This window comes from Gorilla gorilla, chromosome 22 (assembly GCF_029281585.2).
Source record: "Gorilla gorilla gorilla isolate KB3781 chromosome 22, NHGRI_mGorGor1-v2.1_pri, whole genome shotgun sequence".
NCBI lineage: Eukaryota > Metazoa > Chordata > Mammalia > Primates > Hominidae > Gorilla > Gorilla gorilla.
In genome coordinates, this window is record NC_073246.2 from 16,319,991 (window position 1) to 16,335,261 (window position 15,271).

General features: G+C 36.2%; 1 pseudogene across 1 annotated transcript in view; it reads left to right on the forward strand.

The window, feature by feature from the left end:
* The window catches only part of ABCC13 (ATP binding cassette subfamily C member 13 (pseudogene)), a 97,398-nt pseudogene that overhangs the window by 73,204 nt on the left and 8,923 nt on the right, over positions 1-15,271 (forward strand). The window contains exons 19-24 of the transcript XR_008674886.2: positions 2,029-2,183; positions 4,892-5,053; positions 9,496-9,695; positions 10,421-10,547; positions 11,907-12,008; positions 14,571-14,714. The product of XR_008674886.2 is annotated as an ATP binding cassette subfamily C member 13 (pseudogene) (transcript). The remainder of the gene's footprint in view (positions 1-2,028; positions 2,184-4,891; positions 5,054-9,495; positions 9,696-10,420; positions 10,548-11,906; positions 12,009-14,570; positions 14,715-15,271) is intronic.

Here is a 15,271-nt window from a genome sequence, read left to right on the forward strand (position 1 = left end):
TACAGGTACAGTTCAAGAAGTTTAACATGTATATAAAAAGAGTTTCAGTAAATGGGGAAAAAATACTAAATACATAATATTTTTAAAAAATACTTCCTGGCTGGGCGTGGTGGCTCACGCCTGTAATCCCAGCACTTTGGGAGGCCAAGGCAGGTGGATCCCGAGGTCAGGAGATCGAGACCAGCCTAGCCAACATGGTGAAACCCCGTCTCTACTAAATATACAAAAAATTAGCTGGGCGTGGTGACGGGCGCCTGTAGTCCCAGGTACTCGGGAGGCTGAGGCAGGAGAATGGCGTGAACCTGGGAGGCAGAGCTTGCAGTGAGCTGAGATCGCGCCACTGCACTCCAGCCTGGGCGACAGAGCGAGACTCCGTCTCAAAAAAACAATAATAATAATAAAATAAAATAAAAAATAAAAAACGAAAAACTTCCCACACTGAAGAATAGAAATGCCTGTTCCAGCAACCATTCTAGTTTAGAGCAGGAAGACCGAGAGTCCCAAGGCAGTAGTTTATGTTGCAGAGGGCTGGTGCTAAATAAGATTAAAGAAACAGTAGGATATTTGATGAGTTTGAGTGTATTCAGAAGAGACTTTTGGCTATTGAAGTGTTTGGGAATAAATTAGCCCTAGTTATACAGAAAATTAAGCATACAGAAAAATAGTGACACAAGCTACATATTTGGTGACCTTCATGAGCAATATGTGTTTATTGAATATTTGAGAAAAAATGGGTAATCTGTTGGAAGGGAAATAGGGAAGTATGGGAGGAATGGAGGAAAATAATAGAACACACAAGACTGAGAAAGCTAATAGCCATATGATATATTATTCAAAAATATAAGGAAATTAGCTAAAAGAATATAAGATCGTGAGAAGCAACTAGTTTGTTTTGTTTTGTTTTGTTTTGTTTTGTTTTAAACATGATACCTGCAAAGGAACAAGGATCATATTGGCAACACACTTTTATTAGCAGTTTTGTGTGCTAGAGTGCAATGGAACAGTTGTGTATCTGTTAAGACTCAAGAGCAAACTGGCTTAAGTAACATGGAAGTGTATTGACACCCAAAGGTAAAGTGCCCAGGCATCGATTTTTAAACACACTTGATCCAGAGGTTCAAATAAAGTGTTCACAACTCTCTTAATTTTGCAGATCTACTTATTTTGTGCTGGTTGGTTTTGTTCCCAGGCTTCACATATTGATGGAAATGTGTCTTTCAAAGAACTTTCTTCTGTTTCTATGTGTGCTAATAACTGTTTTTCAGCTTCTTCCACTAAAGCTGCAAGTTTACCTGCTAAGTAGCTAATGCAAGAACAACCCTCCCATCAACCACTTCTCAGGAGCTTAGGACACCAAAAAAATTGTAGCCCTCACTCATTTTATGTGTCCACTGTGGGTCAGGAAAGGGACTCTGCTTATCCTACGGACTCCAGCTGAGGAAACAAGCCAAGCACCATTTTAAATGCTGGCAGGCACTGTGCAAAGGGAATAGGACTGACACCAGCAATTAAATGTTCTAACTCGGAAGTGTCATATATCATTTCTCTTATAATTCATGGTTCAAAACTATTCATTTGGGTCTATCAACCAAAAGGGGGCCAGAAAGTTCAACTCTACTATGTACCAAGAACCTGGGAGAATGGAAATATTTGGCTAAAAGCACTGGTAACTAACATATTGTCCCACAGAACATCATAAAGGTAATAGGTTGCTAAACTTCTGTGCATTAGATCGACTTTTTATCTTCTGTACATTTCTGTGTGGAACCTATGACCACAAATGGGAGCGTTCTGCTGTAGCAGCAGCATGGCAAAACATCAGAAATGTGTATTTATTTCACATACATCATATATTATGTTTATATTTATTTTAGTCTACAATTACACATTTTAGGTATAATATTTGAGTTTTCAGTTAAAATAATATAAATAGCTTTTATAATTAGTCTTTTTCCAGCAATCTTTTGAAAGCTAAAACACAAATTTCCTTATATTGTTAATGTAACTGTGATAACTATGTGTGTTTAGGTCTTTTTGTCTGCTCTGGAGCCTACGTAATCACTAGAGGATCCCTGGCTGCCTCTCGAACCATGTATGTTCAGCTGTTAAATAATGTACTGCACCTCCCCATCCAGTTTTTTGAAACAAATTCCACAGGCCAGATCATCAGTCGTTTCACCAAGGTAAGCAAAGACACACGTTATTAAATAGCATACATAAAAGTGACCCATATTTAGTACCTTATATGCTCACTTGTACAAAATATTATGTGTTTTCTGTAGATTTCATTGTTAAGTATATTTCTAAGCGTTAGGACGTATATAATTGATGTACAACAGAGTCACATTTTGTACATATAATTAAAATAACACTGAAAAATTACTTAAGAATCCAAGAAACACATGCTTTGAGATGTACCACTCTAATTCTTTACACACATCGAGTTTGAGAATCACTGCTTTAGGCTAAGAAGGGAAAGAAAATGTAAGTCAGTCAGGCACGGTGGCTCACGTCTATAATCCCAGCACTTTGGGATGCCGAGGCGGGCGGATCACGCGAGGTTGGAAGTTCGAGACCAGCCTGACCAACATGGAGAAACCCTGTCTCTACTAAAAATACAAAATTAGCCAGGCGTGGTGGTGCATGCCTGTAATCCCAGCTACTCGGTAGGCTGTGGCAGGAGAATCACTTAAACCTGGGAGGCGGAGGTTGTGGTGAGCCGAGATTGCGCCACTGCACTCCAGCCTGGGCATCAAGAGCGAAACTCCATCTAAAAGAAAGGAAGGAAGGAAGGAAGGAAGGGAGGGAGGGAGGGAGGAAGGGAGGGAGAGAAAGGAAGGAGAGAGAAAGAAGAAAGAAAGAAAAAGAAAGAGAGAGGGAGGGAGGGAAGGAGGAAGGAAGGAGAGAAAGAAAGAAAGAAAAAAGAAAGAAAGAGGGAGAGAAAGAAAGAAAAGGAAAGAAAGAAAGAAAGAAAAAATGTAAGTCAATGTGGAGATATCCAGACTTTAAAAACATCCTGCCTTTAAGAAAACATAACGTCACTTATGGTGAATGTGGAATGAGTTGAGATTTTCAGAGTGTCTCTGCTTATCTGTAGGAGTTTTCTCATTGTGTCTACTATAAAATGTTTCTAACAGAACTGTCCAATAAAGATAAAATGCAAACCACGTATGTGATTTTAAATTTCCTGGTAGCCATAATAAAGAAGTAAAATAAAACACAATGGAGAGAATTAATTGTGATAATACATTTTATTTAACACAGTATATCCAAAACATTATTCCCAACTGTAATTAATATAAAATTATGGATTAAACTTTATACTTTTTTGTACAAAGTGTTTTAAATCTGGTTTTTATCGTGTGCTTATAGCATATCTCAATTCGCAATAGCCACATTCCAAGTGTTCAGTAGTGACATATTGCTAGTGGTCCCTATATTAAGATGCGCAAGTCCATAACCTCAAAGTGTATAAACACATTTCTATGTATATGTAAAAACATGGTGGGTGTATAAAGGGAAGTGAAGATAAAACACAAAAACATAAATGAAAGTACCTAACATAATAAATTTCTAACGTAATATTAAATCAAGCTTAATTGTACCAAAGTACATACTGTCTTTTGAAAAATTATAGAAGAATTTGATCACCACCATTCTGTTTCTCCCAGAGGACATTTCTGACTACAACCCTACTGATTTATTATCATTTTTATATAGTAAAATTTCAAATGATTGAGTCTTAAGCAGATGGGAGTATGGGCAGGTAAATTCAAAACAGGAAATTCCATGTGAATACAATACTGTTACATTGTTTGGTATATGAAATAACCAGGGAACTCCCAAAAGAGGGTAGAATTAACAAAATTTCATCTCTATTTTTCATATCAGTTTTGTCCTGAACTGAGTAGTTCATCCAGTCAAGGTTCAGTGTCTTAGTATTCCCTGGCATCTCTCAGGTCATACCTTGTGCCACAAACAGATTAAGTTATATGCAACAAAGTGTAAAACAGGCTGGGTGCGGTGGCTTACGCCTGTAATCCCAACACTTTGGGAGGCCAAGGCAGGTGGATCACCGAGACCAGCCTGGTCAACATGACGAAACCCCTCCTCTACTAAAAATATAAAAACTCGCTGGGCATGGTGGCTCATGACTGCAATCCTGGCTACATGGGATGCTGAGGCACAAGAATTGCTTGAACCTGGGAGGCAGAGGTTTGCAGTGAGCCGATATCGCACCACTGTACTCCAGCTTGGGTGACACAGCGAGACTTTCTCTCAAAAAAAAAAAAAGTATATATCAATGCATGACCTTCCCTTTGTCCTTCTCTCGTTCCTATTTGCCACTTCATCTTTCAGTTCATAATTTTATAAATGAAGATTATCTTGTTTTCCTGTCTCTTCTGATATGAGTAGGATCCAGTTACCCAGGAAGGCCACTGAACATGTTCTTAGTTGATAACAATGCCCCAGGAGTGATTTACAAATTTTGAGTCATAAATAATGGTAGCCCAATGCCCCAAATACTGGAATTAAAAAAAAAACAGCTATTGAATTATGGACTGCTTTTTTGTTTTTGTTTTTGCTTTTTGATCAAAGTCTGACTTTAATTGTATAGTTAATTGCCATGTAGTGGTCACTGGGAAATATAAATTGCTTGATGATAAGTATCTTGAAATCAGAACAGCCTTTTAATTGTTATAGTTGACTACAGGGGAAAAATATATGGGGATGAGCAAAGATCATGTAGTTAGATTTATTTATGAAATCAATAGATTGTCATACCTGGGTAAACATTTTTAATTTTGCCATTGAATAATATATTTCTTCTTTCTCTCATTTTAAACTGTAAAAAGTTAAAAATAAAGTGACCTAATATCAAATTTTTCAGGACGTATTTATAATTGATATGCGTTTGCATTACTATTTATGGCTGTGGGTGAATTGTACATTGGATGTTATTGGAACAGTTTTGGTCATTGTGGGAGCTTTGCCCCTCTTCATTCTGGGGATTATTCCCTTAGTGTTCTTCTATTTCTCTATACAAATAAGTGCATACATTTTTATTTGTATTAATAACTTATAAGTTCACAATCAAATATGTTTCAGACCCACTTAAACCTCCTCTTTGTCCAGGTTCTTAAGAAGCAGAGTCGAAGAAAGAAATACATGTACTAGAGATTTTACTGGGGGAAATGCCTGTAAAAGATAAAGGAGAGGGAGCAGAAGAAGGCTGGGCTGAGCAAGCCCTCAGACAGCGACTCAGCCTGAATCCCTGTGAGGGAGAAAAGGAAAGAAGACGGATTGGGTAACAAGGGTCTTGGACTACAGGACAGTTCTACAACAGGTTCAACAGGAAGTTCTCAATCACAGTTGCCCATTGGAGGGTCTCATGTGCACTTTGTGCCAGTACTCAGTCATTGGTTGGCCTCTATGCTAATACAGCAGTGGATCCATCAGTGCAGTCGCAGGGGCTGTCAGTCAGCTACGCTCCTGCAGCAGGAGAGCTGGGGCCTGCATTTTTATGCCCGCCACAAAACCTGTATGTTGTAATTTTAGCAGAAGATTAATTTCCCTGCATATCCAAGAGAGAAACAGATACTGCCTTTTTGTCCTATTTTTTCAGACATCACCTGTCTCTTCCAGACAAACAATTGCTGGAAGAGCTAAATATGTTTCTCATGATACTTACATGATATCTTCATATTATATCATTTGCAAAATTATGTTACTGTAAGGCTTCAGTGGAAAACAAAATTTCTTAGCATTTTTTCTTCAGCAATCAAACAAAGCAATTTTATTAAACAATGAAAAGAATCAATTAAAATGGATGTCTTTATTATCTTTATTATTTTACAAGAAACCATGACAGCTTTTGGTTTAAAAAAAGTTTATAGATTCATACAGAAATGACTCACATAAAAGAAATTTCTCCAGCTCGCTCCTACACTGTGACATAAAAGTTCTTTTCATATTCACAGATTTATACACCTTATTTCTGTTCCCACAACTTTTTTTGACACTTATACCAAGGTACTAGTCAAACATGCAAGAACTATAAATAGATGAATTTTTCAAATGTATGATATCAAGAGATTATTATTATAAAACATTTTAAACATCTTTTTACATTGCCTTTATCGAAGTATGTGCAATTTTTTATTACAGGCTTAATCCACAAATAAAGAGTGAAATTTAAAGACAGTTGCAGAAATAACTATTTCCCATTTATTTTATTTGTCTTGGCAATAAGGACTTCAGTAAAAGATGAAATTGGTTTAAGTAAACAGAAAAACAAAAGTAGATTATAGGTGTAAATGGAGCTCAGACTGAATCCAAAATAATGAATGTATATTTTTCCACTCCGTATTTTAGTTGATTATCCTCAAATATGCAATCTACTATGAAAACGTAATCCTTACATTTGTTGGAGATTTTAAATGAAGTATAAAATGCAGAGAAAATTACCCATTATTTCTAAATTTTCAGTGAAATTCCTATATTGAAATAATATTTATTCCAAAGCATGATTTCTTTATCCTGATAGTCAGTTTCAACTGATAACATACAAGGTAAAATCAATGCTGAAGCATATTTTAAATATAGAAGTATCTGAGGCTCTTTTCACAAAAAGATTCTTAGAATTTAATGCTTTTCAAAAACCCAAGTTTTAAAATTCATGTTAGAGTTTAGTCTGCTCAAGCCAGACTACAAATGATTTTCTCATTTCCATACCTATACTCCATTATTGTTCCTACTTCACATCTTTTCCCTGTTCTGTCTGTCCCGATCTTACTTGACGTTGATGGCCTAGGTCATTTTCCATTTTCTGTGTGGAGCATTCTCTATCACAATAGTGCAAAAAGAACTGACTCCTTATCTACTATTCTAATATCTACTATTATGGATTTATTACACTGCTGGCATATACTGATGGTATAATAAATCCAGAATATATGAAAATGTAAGTGCTCTGGGGGCAGAGACTATGTTTTATATATATTGTAAAAGTCTAGAAAAAAAGCACTCATGTGGCAAATGAAATTTTATGTGTTGGTCTCCTGTCTGGTAAACTATAACAGAGTTATCAGGAGTAAAAAGGAGTCTAGAAATCGTGTCTCATTAGGGGCAGTAATATAGGATGAGGTCTGAATTTGGATGCAGGAACTTGGGGTTCTAGTCATCTTCCTTACTTACCTGCCTGGGACATCATTTCCCGTTCTAGGCTCTATTTCTTTCCCCTGTGAAATAAAAGGTTTGGTTTGGATGTGTGCTGTGTAAAGTGTAGTTCCTGGACCCATGGGCCATAGCCCAGACCTATTGGGTCAGAATATCCCAAGGTAGAGCCCAGAAACCTGCCTTTCAGCAAACCCTTCAGGCAGATGATTCTTACTAAAGTATGAGAAGCATTGATCTAGATAAAATTTCTTAAACCAGATTCCCCAGAGAGTTGCATGAAAGAACTACAATTCACTGAAAATTTATCAGAAGCTCCAAGTGTGTATGCGTATTTACATTTGTCTAGGGAAAGCATTTTACCCTTATTTTTCTACTCACATGGTCTGTGACCCCAATAACATATTCCCTAATCTAGGCAATCTCTTAAATCCTTTACAGCCTCAGAATGCCATAGTCCTCTGTATTCTGCAGAGCACTTAGCATAGAGTTCAGTTGTAGACCACCAGGCTGTATGTAACCTGAGATATGGTTTTGTTTAGCTTGCTCAGTGTTTTTACCAAATGTAGACATTTTAAAATCTGGGATTTTACATAAAATTCCAGATTTAAAATTTTCCTGAAAATTGTGCAAGACCGCATAGCTCTTGATTTTCATTTCCAGTTGGTAGCAATTTTCCCGGGCTGATTAATAATCCGGTTAATACAGGGCATGCTCCATCCAGCTCCCAACAGTCTTACCTATCCTAATTGTCCTCAACTTCAAGCCAAGGGGAAATAGATAACTTATAATTGTGACTGTCGTGGAAATATTTGAAGAAAAAAATAAAAAATATTATTTTTCTATAATTATGTTTAAGTACAAAATATCATTGTGCATTTGGTCTGCTTCCCTCATTCAATGAGTTAACTGTTCGGTCACATATTCAACATGTAACATAGAGCTTTCTTCATAGAAGGGACTCAATAATGGTCATTTGAGAGCATTGTCGAAGTGAAATTTTGCCCAATTATGTTCTTGCTGTGCTGTCCAGAATTGGCGCTTTTTTGTTTTTTTTTTTGACAGGGTCTCACTCTGTTACCCAAGCTGGAGTGCAGTGGCATGATATGATCTCAGCTCACTGCAACCTCTGCCTCCCAGGTTCAAGCGATTCTCCTGCCTCAGCCTCCTGAGTAGCTGATACCACCGGCAGTCACCACCGCAGCAGGCTAATTTTTGAATTTTTGGTAGAAATGGGGATTCACCATGTCACCCAGGCTGGTCTTGAACGCCTGAGCTCCAGTGATCTGCCTGCCTCAGCTTCCTGAAGTGCTGGGATTACAGGCGTGAACCACTGCTCCCAGCCTCAGAATTTGGGCTTTTTACCATTACAAGGGCACATGAGTTTCCTAAGGCTTCTGTAACAAAGTGCTACCAACTGGGTGGCTTAAGACAACAGAAATGTATTCTCTCACAATTTTTAAAAATCTGTTTGTTTTATTTTATTTTATTTTTATGAGACAGGGCCTGGCTCTGTCACCCAAGCTGTAGTGTAGTGGCATGATCATAGCTCACTGCAGTCCCAACCTCCTGGGCTCAAGTGTCAAGTGATCCTCCTGCCTCAGCCTCTCGAGTAGCTAGGCCAACAAGCATGCACCACCACATCTGGATAATATATATATGTTTTGCTTTTTGTAAAAACGAAGTCTTCATATAAATATATAATATATATATATAACTTTTTGTAAAAACAAGGTATTCCTACATTGCCCAGGCTCGTTTCAAACTCCTGGGCTCTAGCAACCCTCCTGTCTTGGCCTCCCAAAGTGTTGGCATTATAAGCGTGGGCACCACACTTGGCCTGTCTCACAGTTCTAAAGGCCAGAAGTCTAAAGTCAATATATAGGCAGAGTTGATTCCTTCTGGAGGCTTTGAGGGAAAATCTCTTTCATGCTCCTCTCCTACCTTCTGCTGGCTGTCAACAATCCTGATATTTTCATTGGCTTCTAAACACATCACTTCAATCTCTGCCACTGGCAGAGATGGTGTTTTCCCTGTGTCTATGTCTTCTTTTTTGTCTTTTATAAGGATACTCAACATTGGATTTAGGGTCCACCCTACATCCAGGGTGATGTCATCTTGAGATCCTTAACTTAATTACATGTGTAAAGATGCTATTTCTGAATAAGGTCACATTCACAGATACGGGGGGTTAGGACTTGTATCTGACTTTTGGGGGGGTCACTCTTTAAATCACAACACAAGGGTCTTGTGGTTTTTGAACTATTGAAGCAATTTCTGCTACATTTTTCCAACTGCTTCTTTCTGTCTTCTGATTAGAGATACTATGTGGCAAGCTCTCGGCAAATCCGGAGGTTGACAGGAGGGTCCCGTTCTCTTGTCATTTCCCACTTTAGTGAGACTTTATCAGGAGTGTCCACCATCAGAGCATTTGGACATGAACAGAGGTTTATCCAGCAATACAAAGAGGTGGTGAATGAAAACTTGGTCTGTTTCTACAATAATGTAATTTCCAACCTGTAAGTCCCGTTAAGACCTAGCCTAGGATCAATCTCTTCTTAGACATCTTGCTCACTGACTTCTAAACAGAGGGTTTTGAAATGGCATTTCATCCAAGTTTTAGAAGTATGTATTAATAAGACAAATATTTTCCAGTATTTAATGTACATTTAAATTAAATTATATCTATTTATATTCACATGAAAGGTACATACTATTTAATATGAAAAAGGTGCTTTTAGAATTACTCATGACATAATTCTACATTGTGTTTTATATTTTTAGAATATATTTTATTTGTATACACTGTTTTGTAAAATTTTTGAATTTGAAGTTATAATCTCACATAAAGGAGAAAAATGAGTTAAATAGCAGTAGAGCACGTTTCAATTTTTAAAGACTAATTTTATCATATTAAAAAGTATATACAATTGGAAAGGGAATTGATTTTCCAATAGGATTTAAAAAATGCAATACATCATTATAGCTGGTGTTATTTTGCTTTTAAATTCGGATCAAGTTTTAAAGCAAAGTTCTGCAAAAGTAAAATGCATTTTCATGCAGATGAATTCTTTAAGTTATCATGTGATGATCCTATGTTTGATTGAGTTCCAAGTAAGTCGGGGAGAAAAAAGAAAGCAGCTATTGCTGTTTATGTCTCAATTTCCCGGAGGAGAGGGTTAGTACCAAATGCACCAAAGCTTTTTCATCTCAGTTACTCAGGAATATATTCCATCTATCACAGGTGGCTGTCTGTTAGACTTGAATTTCTTGGCAACTTAATGGTGCTTTTTGCTGCACTGCTTGCTGTGCTGGCTGGCAATTCTATAGATTCAGCAATAGTTGGTTTGTCTGTATCCTATGCCCTAAATGTAAGTAATAATGATTTTTGTGGTATATGGTATGTTTATAATCCAATTAATTAAACACTCTTCTTTGCTTGTCTGAATTATATATTATATTAACTAAGTAATGAGAGACAAATCTGGATTGCCCTGGAGGCTCATTTCCTTCTCTATGTTGTTAGTAGCAGGAAGCTAGCTCAGCAATTCTAAGTTAACTTATAGGAAGAATAGGCTGATACTCAAGGCTGAGTGTTAAAAGACCAGGAAACTCCTGATATTCTGTAGTTACTCAGAAGTTTCCTGCTCTTCTGTCCTGGTGGATTTATAGAGTATTACAAGGGTAGGGTCCCTCTCCAACACAGCTGGTGTATCTCATTTGCTCAGCCTAAGCAAGAAGATAATTCTCTAGGGAGAATATATTTGCTGTTTCTCTTCGGCTTGTAAGTTTTTCCCTAATAAACCCTATTTGATATTACACTGCAATGCACTAGTGGTAGGATGCATGCCCCCTTTGTAAAATAGCAAATGCCCTAAACTGCTTCCACATTATGTAGAAGATAAGTCTAGGTGATTGTGTTATATACTCTTGGTCCCATATCCAAAAACCTTGAGCCAGTTGCATTTCAGAATTCAGAATTTAGGCTTCTAGAAAGGAAATATGTACATAGCCATATCCAGGGCCTCGTTCAGAAGCCCATAATCAAACACTACTGCATGTACACCCTAACTGGATTAAGTAAACGCTTTGAAAAGCCCCACATCACTTCAAGTCAGGTGGTCTATCAAATGAGTTGGCACCAAACTCAAGAAAAAAATTGGATTGTACAAGTTTTTTGACTTTTAGAATTCTGTTCAAAGTTACACCCTTAGAGAATCTACATTTGGGAATGGAGTGAGAAGAAAATATAGGTTTTTTTTTTTTAATAAGGGAGCAGGAATAGTTAGAAAGCTAGGAGAATCTTCCTTCTGATGGAAGGTAGTGAAGAATGCCAAAGTGTTTGCACACTATTTTTTTTCTCATTTAGGATGCACATTTTTTTGAGGCATATCCCATCAGTCTTGGTATTCATCATTCCTTATACCCACTATGCACTTCTTGCATATATGCTGAATTATGGTCTATCTTATCCCAAGTAACTCCATTATTTATGATATTAATGAGTTTGTATCCTTAAACACAAATATGCATATGAAGAAATATGCTTATTTCTAGAGCTGCTAAATAATAATCAAAAGATATAAAGTATATGAGATAGTATGTGACGAGCTCTCAGCAGATTCAAGAAATGAAAAGTGAAACTCTATAAAAAATAAAGTATTATTTATATTACATAAAAAACTAAAGAACATCCATTAAGCTCTTGTTTCCTCCCCCATACCCCCCAGATAACTCATTCTCTGAATTTTTGGGTGAAGAAAGCATGTGAAATTGAAACCAATGCAGTTGCTGTTGAAAGAGTTTGTGAATATGAAAATATGGATAAAGAGGTAAGCACGCCTCCTGTAATCTCCAGTACTTTGGGAGTCATGGGAGGATCACTTAAGTTCAAGAGTTCAAGACCAGCCTGGTCAACATAGTGAGATTCTGTCTCTACAAAAATAAATAAATAAATAAATAAATAAAGTAAGTAAGTAAGCTGGGTATGGTGGCTTATGCCTTTAGTTCAAGCTACTTGGGAGGGTGAAGTAGGAGAATCCCTTCTGCTTGGGAGTTCAAGGTTGCAGTGAGCTATGATCACACCACTGCACTCTAGCTTGAATGATAGAGCAAGATCCTGTCTAATAAAAAAAAAAAGTATGAGAAAAAAAAGAGGTAAGCACTCCTAAATAATCAATAAATGGATTGGATGCAGGAGTAAGACATTGTAATGTACCATAAATTGACATTAAAAAAAATGTTAAGCAAACCTGCATTTCCAAATTCATATGACATTCAGTGTTTCAATGAAATTAAAACCAAAATTGTTACAAAGTGGCCTATTATTTTATATATCATCAAAATAGAAATAAAAATACTTCTAATTAAATTAGGATACACCCTAAATTATAAGATATATCCCTACTTCAATGAGTTATAAAAATGCAAGATGATATCTTGTTTCTAAAACGCACAGTGATTTGTCCTCTACTGATGTATAGAGTAAAATATTCAACTTGCAATTATAACTTTGTGGGGATTTTACAGTGATAAAAGTGTCTTAATATAGTCAACTCATAATTATTTAGATTCTGCACAATTCTAAATTAATTACATTTTATTGCTTATGCCTTTTGCTGTATTTACTCATCATTAATATCTCTGTGAATGGGAAGGGAGAGGAGAATAAATCAGTCTGTTTTGTTCCCTCTAACTGTAATTTGGGAGGGTGAAGAGTTATTTCAACTATCGACAGAGTATAATATTTAAGTTTCTAAAATATTTTACTCATCTGGATTACTTCTGCTTCCAAATTCTATTAATTAACAGGGCCGATAACAAAGATGACTTGAATTTCTGTTCCTTCTTCAATCCACCTAGGAAGCTATCTTTCTTTTTTATCTTGTAACTCTTCCTCTTTTGCTCATGAATCTGAGGAACAGGTACCTCCTCCAAAGAAAAATCTAACATTTCCCATTGCATTTTTGGTAATATTTCTTCCTGTCTTCTCTCAGATCTTACTCCATTAACCACCTCTTCTAATTCCCACTCCCTTGCAATTCCTCTCAGCCTGTAACTGAGCCAAAATATTTTCTACATTCTCCAACTCCTACCTGAACTTTGAATTTTCCTCTGGATTTTTCCCCAGGTCTTGTCTTTCCTTCACAAAGAAATTTCATGAAAGATTAGTCTACCTTCACAATCTGTAGTTACCAATATTCAACTTGTTCAGTCTGTCATCTCATGGCTAATATCAAATATTATTTTTCTATATTTTCTAAATTTTTGATCATAAAATATATTTCTTTCACATTAGAAAAAGATGACAAAAATATGTGTGTACACACATTTAAACAAACAAACAAAAACCTTTGTGTACTTTGACACAAGTTGTGACAAATACTGCTACAAAAACTCTTGATGTGGAAGGATAAACGTGTTCAAATAACCTTATTCAGCCCTCTACACCTGTTTCTCTGCTTTCCATTACAGAAAAATTCTTTTGCAAAGTTGCCTATACTTGCTTTTCTATTTCATTTTCTCTGATTCATTTTTGGACCCTCGCCAAACAGGCTTTTGATCCCACTATTCCACTAAACCTTGACTCATGAAAATCACAACGGGTTCTTTCTCAGTCCTCACTTTACCTGATCTATCATTTGATGTTAACCATCACTCTCTCTCCCATGAAACACTTTACCTCACTGCCCAGGCATCACACAGTCTTGTGTGTTCTTTTACCTCGTGCTTCCTCCAGTATTCACACAGGCCCCTGTCTTAGGTCTTGGGCACAACTAATTAGATCCAATTAGTTATTAAACCCTTTGCCTAGAATGTTCTTCCATTGGTATCCACCTAGCATTTTCTCTGACCACAGTCAGCAAAGCCTTTCCTAACTACCCTTCTTTAAATGACACCTCCTGCTTTTCCCAACCCTGGCTGTTTCTTGTCTTACAAAGCTTTATTATCATCCAACATGGCTGCATATGTTATATGGTTCTTTTTGTCTGTCCCCACTACACCCCATAAGGGAAATAATTTTTATCTGTTTTTCTCACCACAGAACCTCCAGCGACTAAAATAGTGACTGACACAGCAAACCTTTGAGGAATGAATGAATGACAAGCTGTCCTTATCTCAGCTAAAATTTCAAGTTATTTTTTCTTAATAACTTGATAAGAGATGAGAAGTCTTGCTACCTCAAAATATTTATTTCTAATATTTTCTTATAGCTGGATAAGTTTCATGTTGGTAACATTTAAAACTATTTTCAGAAAATCATAATATCCACAAATGTCTTTCATCATTTATATTTACTTTTGTTACCTGCATAAGAATTATTTTGGGGGTAGGGATTTTTAAATTATAATTGTTGTTTAAAGTATTTATTTTTTGTTTGTTTTTGTTTTAAGTCACCTTGGATAATGTCTAGAAGACCTCCATTACAATGGCCCAATAAATGTATAGTGGAATTTATTAATTATCAGCCTTGATACCGAGATGATCTTGGTTTAGCGTTGCAAGATATCACTTTCCAGACTCATGGGGAAGAGAAGGTATCATATATATTTCATATGTTTTGGTTTCCCTTTTATCTGAATGCATTCATTGTTGAGTATAATATGATATTGAATATAAGGTGGCCTTTTGTTACACAAAAGTAATAAAGACGTGGTTGGTGTGTACTGAATAAGTTTTCCCTCTATAAAAAATACATTTCTTAATTAAATTGCCCATGTACTACTGTGAAACATAACTTTGGTGTACTTAGTTTTTACTTCCTCTATGAAATGAATTGCAACAATAAGTAAATCGTTACCCCAAACACAATAAATCCATATGTTTGACTATTTGTATACTCAAAGACATCATGTTTTCCAAAACCGTTAAAGAGATGGGAAAATGCTTGAAATGCACTTTAGTTAACACAAGCAACCTACAAAACTATCGATAGTATATGATATTAGTTTTATGTTTTAAAAAGCAAACAGACACATTAGCAAAAATATTTTTGGAGCAGAAATATTTTTGGAACAGACAAATCATTCTGAAATTTTCATTACCCCAATGAATTCAACAGATTTCTGTTTTTTTCTGATGTATTTTGTTAGAC